The sequence below is a fragment of the Prinia subflava genome, chromosome Z (genome assembly GCF_021018805.1).
Source record: "Prinia subflava isolate CZ2003 ecotype Zambia chromosome Z, Cam_Psub_1.2, whole genome shotgun sequence".
In the NCBI taxonomy this organism is placed as follows: Eukaryota; Metazoa; Chordata; class Aves; order Passeriformes; family Cisticolidae; genus Prinia; species Prinia subflava.
This window is the reverse complement of record NC_086283.1, coordinates 91526999-91537464: the sequence shown is the minus strand read 5'-3', so window position 1 is coordinate 91537464 and position 10466 is coordinate 91526999. Positions and strand designations below refer to the sequence as shown.

At 41.1% G+C, this 10466-nt stretch overlaps 1 long non-coding RNA gene across 1 annotated transcript; it reads right to left on the bottom strand.

Annotated features, from left to right (window-relative positions):
• Nucleotides 1-3012: 3012 nt before the first annotated feature.
• Nucleotides 3013-9809, bottom strand: LOC134564286 (uncharacterized). Its single transcript, XR_010083508.1, has 3 exons — nt 9699-9809; nt 6123-6297; nt 3013-3316 (listed from the first exon to the last, which is right to left on the bottom strand). It is a non-coding gene; the product is annotated as an uncharacterized LOC134564286 (long non-coding RNA).
• Between the last annotated feature and the right edge of the window lie 657 nt (nt 9810-10466).

The following is a 10466-nucleotide window of genomic DNA, read 5'->3' as shown; positions in this document are numbered from 1 at the left end:
TCTCCACCAGAAAGGTCAGTGTCCTAGATATTAGATTATTTCACTCTGAATGACCCTCTCACAAACAGAAGCAGACCTGTTTCATGACTGTGTGTCCTGAATGGAAGTTGGTGCAATGCAGTTGTTGCCTGCAGCTCTCCCTCTTGGGTCTTCCTCTCAGTCCCTACTCCTTGAGTCTCCCCACAGAGGGGTGGTATAGAAAGCTGGCTTCACAGACAAACAGGCTCAAGTTTTTAATGCTTCATTCATACAATACGAGGTCCTTAGGAAAGGTGAAATACAACTACAAGGAGCACTGAGCAGCTGCTGTGTGGCTTTCTGCCCAGTGTAACAGCAGTTGAGCTACTACTGAGATTTTACTACTGCTCCAGTAAGGAGAGATTACCAAAGAAAGGGAGCAGTGCTCTTCTACAGGCAGCATAAGCCTCTCTAGGGTGTTGCTGTCTCCAAAGAGGCTGTGTCTAACCTCAGTTCCTTCTACTTTGCTGGCCAAGTTAACCAAGGGCTAGAGATGAGGGTTCAGCTCTGTCACAAGGCTGGTCTAGGTAAACTCACTAAGTAAACTCACTAGTAAACTCACTAGGTAAACTCCAAAAGGTATCCTGCCAGTACAAGGGTTGAGACCTTTTTGCTGTGCTTAGTCATGAGTCACCCTAATATGATCTGAAGGGTTTACTTTGAAGTCTAGGTGCACCACAGGGTTTTTTCCAATTTTTTGAAATTCTCACACATACACAGACTCTCCCTGCAGCCAGCACACAGTTGACACCCTTCCACTTCAGTGGCCGTCGTTCTCCTTAAAATGCCTCAGTTGGAAGCTAAAGAGACAATGCATGTTACAAATTTTTTGTGAGGGAAGAGTAGCCCAGCACAGGTGTATGTCTGGACATACAGGCAGCATTTCAGACTAGTACAGGCAGGTAAAGGTGGTCAGCAGTGCTTAAAAATAAAGGGAAATAGTGAAAGCCATCAGGTGGCCTCCTAGCCCTTTGAACACCCTTGTTACCTACAGCATGGGGCATTGCACTGCTCTGCCCCAGTCTGTGCTACAGAGCTGGTACTCACAAGAGCATCCCAGGGACAGCAGTACCCACTGCCCTCCTGCCACGTGGCTCCATGCCAAATGCAGAGTTAACTCTCAGATTTCTGGATTTGTTCATACTCATCTTCCTCTCATAGACATAGTCCTGCAGGGACAAAACAATTCTTTTCACTCACTGACAAAAAGACGTGGTGTTTGTCAGTGCAAAGTTCACATAGCAGAAAGCAGCACTGTGTAAAAACATCTAGGCAAGTTTTGACAGAGATGAGCTATTAAAATTACTGGTAATTAATTAAATATTATTAATTACAATTATTAGGCTAAATGAGCTCAAAAGCACAGTTCTGCTATCTGACTGGATTCAACCACATTTCAAATCTGAGGTCTCCTCTCTGCCTATCACTATGTTACACCAAGATGACCTAACCTCCATGACAGGAGGAAGGTGTCACCCACAAATGGAGATGAGGAGGGTGGCAAAAGCACAGGCATTTGAGAATGCTGGAAAGTGAAGGTCCCAAGGAGAGAACACAAGCACTCACACATATGGACATATATGGCTGAGATCAGCTGGCTGCACATTTCCCCCACAGTACTTCGGGCAGAAAAAGCACTTCAGATGTCCTGCAGCAGCAGCCCTCAGAGATGCAGGGGACTGGCTGCTCACACATGGTTATCATACAAGTGTTCATCTTTTTGGTTAAAAACCATAAATTTGAATCCCATGTGAAAACTGTGCGCTGGGTCATTCCCTGACTCAAGGAAGAGTGGCTTCTTCACAGAAGAAAGCCCCAGAGTCTGTGTCCACTCAGCAGGCAAGAGGTCACTTCTACCCTCACCCCTGTACATCAACATGAAGAAGGCAGCATGTTTCACAGAAGAAGGGGTAAGTCCACATGTGGTGGAAAGCACCTCTGAACAATTTTAGCTCACAGTCTAATGCCTGTCAGGAGTGAAAGACATACAGCTGACAGCTACTTGAGCAAGGGAGACTGATAGTTGCCCAAAGTCATTCAGGTACATTTGAATTTTTACATATTTGCTTTCAAAAAAAAAAAAAAAAGCTTCATTGATGATTTGCATTTTATTGGTGATTGTATTGAGCATTTTTCTTTTTATTGCCATTTTTCGAGGCTGTAGGTCAAAGCTAAGAAGGGTAATCAAGCATGAATGAACTCAGACAGAACAGGAAACAAAAAAGAACAACACAATCATTTTGACCCACATGCAGTGATGATCAATAGGGAGCAGCATGTCTTCTATTTTTTACTGTCCTTGCTGATCACAGCCATAATGCTGCTTTACAGCCAAGGAAGGTCTGGCTTTGTTCAATGACAAAATACATTGCAAAGCACTGGCAAGGCACATGGTATAAAAAAACTACCATCATCAACAAAAAACCTACATAACCACAATGATAAAAAACTCACAATAAAAAAAAAGCAAAAAGCCCCAAAACACTAAAATGGAAAACAAACAAACAAACAAACAAATAAAAAACACTAAAATTAAAAAAAAAAATCCTTCCAAAATAATAATAGGAGCCATTATTTTTCTAACAATTTATCTAGAAGAAAAGGCATCTAACTTCATATAACATAAAGGAAATTTCTAGCATTATTCTCAGAGAATAGGCTTCATTTTCTACATTGTCCAGGTTTCCCATGAAATTGATGAAACTGGATATTTTTAATAATATTTCCCAGTTCACTCTACATTTTTACTGAGCATCAAAACTCCAGTCTAGAAAGCATACACAAAACTGCTTTTGTAGTTCCACAGGCTCATTAATAGGATTCTGAAACTTGGAGATAAGGAGGACTCAATATCAAGTTTTTCTAAAAGATAGTCACAAACCAGTATAAAATATCATCCAGAATTAATATAACTGCAATCATCAGTGCAAGTGAATAGGCACAGCCATCACATATTCTCATTTATTGAAAGTGCACTTTCACCCCTTTAACAAAACTGAGTCAAATGAGAATGGACTGCAATCCAGGCTAGTTACAGAGTCTGGTACAGAGCAGAGCCTACCTGACAGCCCACAAAATTTCAGATATCCTTTTCATTAGCCAGGGAAAGTAAAGATTCAGGCAGATGTCAACATCTCCCCAGTTGATTCAGAAATCTCTGGCATTGAAGTGACACGCAACTGCAGACATAGATGGTTGTGTCCATTGCCATCAGGCAGCCAAGGATGCTTTGCAGGGGAACTGTGGTACATTTTATGCATTTTTTTATTTATTCAAGCCATCATCTGAATTCTGCAACCTGTTAACAAGAGACAGATAAACCTGGTGAGATAAACCTCTCTCACTGTGAGAGAACCTGATTTTAAGGAAAACACAGCTATGGTTTGTACAATAATCAAGCTCCTATGAGAGAACAGATTGTTTCAGAGTTTGACAGAAGCCTTATAGCTTTGATTGATTTTGTCTAAAAGTGACAGAAAATTCTTTTGAGCCATTATTTGGGTTTATTTATCCAAAAAGTGCTTCAGGGAAGTGGTACAATTCATGTATTGCAACAAAGTACCAAAGCTTCAGCAGTTGTTCGCTTGGGGGTTATCAACAAAACTAAAATATATTCTACAAGTAAAAATGCACTGCTACTAGGATATAACCTTCCAAGCATGGTTGTGGTACCTTATGCCAAGGTATTGAATCTGTTAATTAACTAGGACACTAGATTCTATGGACACTAGGTTCTAATGGGCAGCTAGTAATGATTCTGTCCAAGTGGTGGAAGGATTTGATGAGAGCCAGCAAAGTATGACCAAGACAGTCATCAAATACCAATACAATGCTCTCTGAGTTGTTTGTTCTGCTAACTCCACTAATTAATTCCACTGATATCTTTAAGCAGTTCCTGAAAAAAAACAGAATTTCATCTTAAATATATAGAGCCCAGAACTACCACCAGGAAATTAAAATTTATCTTGAGCCAAAATTTTATTTGCACGGGCTGCACCAAGTTGCCCTATTCATATAGTTAATATCTTTCCCAGTGTTGACAGACAGCAAAACACTTCTTTACAAGGCAAGCTGTAACAAATGCTTGGAATGGGGACCTGCACTTGGGCCTAAAGGCCATCATGTCTCAGAAATTAAGTCCTCTGCTTAGGAGTGAGTATCTGCATATAGAGACAACATTATGGGTACTCCAAGAGATGCACAACTGTGTGAATTGACACAAACAGGGGACCAGGACAACCACCAAACCACAGCTGAAATGCAAATTAGATTATATCATTACCTTGCTAACAATGCCAGGCAACAGAGACACTGGGGGGACTGAGTTTGTCCCAGAGAACAGTGTTGGGGAGCCCCCACAGCCTGCCTCAATGTATGAAAGGGCTTTGTGCATGTGCACTTTATTACAAGGCTGTGCTTTTACCATGTCTTTCTCTCCCAGCAGGAGGTTCAAACATGTTTGTGAGAGTTTATTATCTCTGCACAAGTGTTCTACTTCTCAAAACAGGCAGAGATGGACAACACTAGGCATAGTAAATGGAGTTTCCCCACACTGACATCCTTAGCATTCCCAGCTGCAAGGTTATTTTGACAAAAATTGCCAAATCTTCCAGTTGTAACATTTTCCTCCCAACAGCAGTACAGAGACAAGCCAACATCAGCTGTGTTTTCGTAATGGTGCATCTGATCAACTCACTGCACTGAAACAAGTCATGGGGGAGGGCTTTATGCAGATCTGAGCACAAAGGAGAGGGTTCTTGTGGTGGTGGATTTTGGTTAAGATGTTTGGAGTTCTGTATCAATGGTTTTTCCATTTCCCGCTGCTCAAAGGGTCAGGTATGGGTCAGGTCCCAGGCAAGTCCCCCTTTGTGTACCTCCCCTACCCCTGCCCTGTCCCTGGAACCTTCAGTCAGCTGTCCATCTGTCCCCTGACCCTGCCCTATGTTATGGAAAAACCCCTGTCTATCTGTCCTGGGACCAATCACCTGCTTGTTCCACACCCCCACACCTCAGGTTTAAAAGCAGGCATGGATTTTGTTCCTGGCTCTTTTTTGTACCCCCCTCTTGGGGAATAAAGATCTCTGAGAAATTGTACAAAAAGAGTCTTCTCTAGTCCTTGCTCCAAAGCCTAGGCACCGTAACACCTGTTTGCCATAGAAGAACAGCCTTGTTCTGCTCCATTACCTGAACCTGCTGGCAGATTTGGGAACAGCTCTTGGCACAGCCAGGAGACAGAGCTAGCAGGAATTTTACCGACTATGTCTGGTTCTGTGCTAGGAACTACTAGACTTACTGGATTTGTAACTAGTATAAAAAGTAATCAGTATTAAAACCAAGGAAAAGGCTTTCTTCCAGCCACAAATGTTATACCCAGCCAGGATCTCAGAGAACAGAGAAGACCAATCACAAAACTTTTGGTCTCTCAGATGGGTTGGGCGACTTCTTGTGAAGGAAAGCTGCACTCTCCATTTTCTGCTTTTTCCCATTTACCTCTTCCTTATGTATGTATCAGTTTTAATGCATTTCCTCTCTGGTACCTCCAGTCCAGATGGCCATACAGCACGGTTTTCCTCTCTAAGGAATGGACTGGTATTTCTATGGTGCAGAGTGTGGTGTAGTGCCCCATAGCCATAGCCATGACACACGGAGGCAGCAGGACTGGATTCTGAGCAGGTGCAGCACCACAGAGATTTCCATCACAGCCTTCTCCCCAAGATGTACCAGGAGTTTTCCCCTCATGAAACAAAGCCACTGCTCCACTCTCCTCCAGGAGATGTGCAGCCAATGCTATCACCCCTCTCATCACTCAGCCACCTCTGCACAAGCTCTTAGAAATACCAAATTGTTCCAAAGAAGCCTTCTTAGAGGGGGGGCTATCTGAACAAAGCAGTGTTGGTTCTTGTAAATACCATAATCTTATTTACAGTATTGGGACTAGCCCAGTGCCAGGACAGATGGAGTAGCTAAGCAACTATTGATGCTGGGAGCAGATCAAATCCACTAAAGAGCAGTGCTGCAAGCCTGTGGTTTCCAACCACCGAGCCCAGGCCAGGGCTACCCTTGTGTCTTGGAGGTGTTTTCTTCTGCCTGTAGCAGTGACCTACCTGTTGCCTGTCAATTCATTCACAGGTGGATGTAGATGGGGACAGCCACCCCTCGAATAGAAGGGATCCCAGCCACAGGTGGTGGCCAGCCTAGCCACTCTGTTGAGCAAGCTGTACTTGGATATCCTGGAAGAGGTTGTGGATGTCCCCCACAAGAAGCAGAGTAAGAGCAGCCCTGGAGAGGAAGAGAAAGAAAGGTAAATTACTAATGAATGCAGGGATAATGAGTGGTTTATACTGTTCTGTTCTCCTCATTGCTTTAGGTGCTTCTATCTGTGATATTACAATACAAAGTCATAAAAAGCAAAATTCTCTAGACTTCAGTCCTTGTTCTTTGCCTTTTCTAGAAAACTAGTCTTACCTTGGCTGATGGCAGTTTACACTTACCTCCCATCATCTATTGCTGAGTGACTCATTTTAGCTACATGGTTCCTATTTTATTTTGCCTTCTGAATGGAGGTTCTTGTAAATTTTTCATACAGCAATAACTCTATCTGATCTTATCACTTGTCAGATTTTAAAAAAGAAACCCTATTAATGAAAATCTGAAAACTGTATTTCTCAATTGTGCCAAATCTCGAATGGGCAGGAAAATATTTTCATTCACTGGAACATAATCCTCCATGTTGCTACCACTATCCTCTCATGGTCCTGAGCATGAAAAGCTACAATTATTTCATCTTTGCACCTCAGGATCTGAAACTCCAAGGTTCCAGTGGGATTATCTTCCTCAAAGAAAAGACTAATAAACATTGTCAGACCACGTTGCAGTGTTCGTTATCTCAATTAACAAGTAAATAAACGTACTCACCATTCAAAGACCTTTTAATTAAAATTCCTGTGTGAAATTTACTGCAGTTATAAACCAGAAGAGTAATTAGTAGTGTGACCTAGAAAGTTTGCACTTGGGTCATAATTAAAATAAATACTACTTATTAATAAATATATTGTCAACCAGCCAGTTCTGTGACTCAATAACAGCTTAATTCTGATCATTTGTTTCTTGCTTCAAATGTAGGATTTAAACTTAATGAAACATGGGCAAGAATACAAAGAAAAAGGTGTCTGCTGGGTTTTCCATTTCTCTGAATGTGAGGAATAGTGAAAACTGGAATAGATAGTAACTTTTCTGCCTATTTCTCCACCAAGGCAAATGAATTACCTCTAAAACAGTCAATATGAGGCTCTGGGGTTTTCGTGTGATAGTACCAGACTATTTTTGCTTCAGCTGAATTCAACAGAAATTCCTTCACAAAGATGCATGGGAAAAAGAAAGGAAGGTAGAAATGTCATGTATATCAAAAGACATGAAATGTTAAGAAAGTATAATATTGCAAAGAAGCAGAGGTTTCCTTAGTAATGAGCCATTCCCTAATTTCCTGATCCATAGCTATGCACTGTGTGCATTTTCTAGATAACTGCCTTGTATTTGATGCAGTGCTGGCTGCAAGTTGCATTGAGGTTCCTCTGGCTTCTCATCCCAGACCACTTGCACAGGGCTATGAGGTAAAGGCAGACATTTCATCCTGCTTGGTGCAATCCTAACCAGATGCTAACCCTTCTTCAAATCCAACAACATTGCCAAGTGCCTTTGTGACTGTGGCAAACTGTAAATCAGGAAGTGGCAAACACAGGAGGCATGAGCTGATCCATGGTTTCATTCAAACAGCTCACAGTGGTGATATGGGACAACTCACCAGTGGCAGCTCAAGTTTGGGAGAAAAACCTTGGAAGCACATATGTAAATGGACACAAAAACCAACAGGGCTTTAGTCTGAGCTGAAAAGACCAAGTAATTATTAAAGCAATTTTTTGTTTAAAAGCAACGCGCTCACTTTCAATCCTACCCACAATAACACCCTCAGTATGTTAGGGATGAATGTGGCAACTGGCCTCTTCAGTCAGTCTGACAAGGAGGAACATCTCAGCTGGTTTTTGATTTCACCATTACCCCATAAAATAACTTCAAAAATCTAGGCATGTTGAGGTTTGCTTTTTTTTCAGATATAACATGTTAGGGAAACAATCACACTCCATGAGACACCACACTGAAACCCAGGTGACCACAGCTTAAAACTTTTTGAAAGGCATTTTTGCCTAACTTGCCTAGTTTTGCATCAGTAGTGTAGCAGCACCAGTCTCAGATTTGCCACTGGACTGTGGCAAGAAAAGGACCTGCTGGGAATCCAGACACCACAAATGAGGACACAGCTATGTAGAGAGTGATGGCTCTCTGAATCAGCTGAAGGTGAAGCTACCCAGACCTCACAATAACAATGCCCGGGCATGACCAAGTTTTCCAGACATAGTTCCTTAATTGTACCAAACTTGAGTCTGTAAGCTGAATGTTGGGTCCTTTCAGCCCCTCCAACCCCCTACAAGCCTGTCCTAACTGCAGCAGCATGGGCATAAAGGATAATAATGATGACAAACAAACAAATAGGCTGTGAGAGCTGAGGGTTAAAGACTTGTGAGGTTTTATGTAAAACACCTGTTTCCTAAAACAACAATGGAAAATTTGCACCAGCTGAAAAACATGAAAGATAAGTCTTCACCTTCTCCAAGGAAGGGAAAGGCCTTCAGTAGAATTTACTGTTCATTAAGGATACTCAGTCACAGGCTGACAATTTCAGTGAGACAGTAATATTTGTAATGAGGATCAAGAGTCCAAGGAGCAGTACATGTAAAATGGCAGTAATTACTCAAGGAATATATAGATGAGGAGATGACCTAGAAGAAGAAAAGGAAAAAAAAAAAAGAAATCCAACACAGGCAAAATAACTGAAATAAGTGAAGGCCTGAAACTGAATTCTAAAATTCACCTCAAGCCAAGTCTTATGCAAGGAAGATCATAAATATTGGCAATAAACTTAAGAGAAGTTGTTCTCTTCAAGTTCTCCAAAATGTAATGTTGATGCACCAGTAAATGTGGTAGTCATTGCTTTTCTTCCAAAGACCTTGAAACTGACCTATTTTCCTCATGAAAAAAATCATGTATTTATTAATTTAGGATGTGCATACTTTTCACATAACGAAACAGCATCCAAAGTTGGACTGCTGTGATACAAACAAAATATTTCTCTGTCAGGCAACTAAGGAAAAAAAATGAGCAAAAAAGGGAATGTTTAAACATCTATGAAGACTTTTGATAGGCTTGACAAGATTTGCATGTATCCAACAGCAGAAGATCTGAAAAGCTGACTAATGACTTAGTGTTACCTTTACTTCCACTTTTGGTCCCTATTCTACAACAGAAGAGAAAAAAAAAGGTTAAGAAGACAAGCACAGAGAGAAAATTCAATTAATGCTAAGCAAACATTACAGACAATGCTTTGGGCCCAATGTCATTGACCCTCAAAGCACTTGAAGCACCAACTCGAGACAACAATGTTTTTCATGACAACATGGGACTGCATGAAAAAGGAGTCAAGGCCATATGAAAGAGGCAGTTCTGGTGCTTCCATGACTTGCAATTGACAAAAGAAAAATCTCATCTCCTTCTGGTTTTACCCCATCAATAGCAGATATATTTTAAATGTTCAGTTTATTCCAGCTAATGGGCCTCTCTTCACTTACCAAGAAACAGTTACTGATGCAGCATAAAAGGAGACACAGGATTATCTGGAGTGGTAGCCTTTACTGAGAGTCCAAGGTTTAGTGAAGCATCTTCCCCCATGACCCTCTTCACTATAATAGAAGAATTAAATTTTATTGAGCAAATGAAATACTGGCAGGACACAATTTGACCAACATCAAAATGCATGAATTTTATTTTGCTCTATTATTCTGTATATGTATGACTGCTTGAAGTGATTAAAAAAACAACTTCCCCCACAAAACCAGATGACATCAGATGAAGATGGCACATGAAAACACATTACAAAAACAACTGACTCAGTAAACATTAAAGAAAAAAAGACATTTTTACATCTACATGTATGTATGTATGTACTTAGTTATCCTATTAGTTGTATCTTAGGTTCTCATTTAGGTCAACTTCCTTGAGCTCTAAGCTTGAATTCCTGGCCATAAATTTTACCAGTAGATTTCCACCATACCAATAAGGAAAGATCCTTCTGCTGCAGTGTTTTATATATCCTGGAAACAGTCTGCTTCTTTTCTTGTGTCCCATTTCCATATTCATATGTCCTAAACAGAAATCTGGATTACATTCTCAGTAAGATCCTCGTGGCTGTGACCATTGCTCTGCCTCAGCTCCCTTCCTCCTGCTCAGTCCCACGAGAAGCAGAGTACAGTGCACAGCACAGACTAGAGATCATCACTCAAAAGCATCCCCTTCCATTTACCTTAGACATGTAGAAAATAAATCAGACAGTGTTAGTG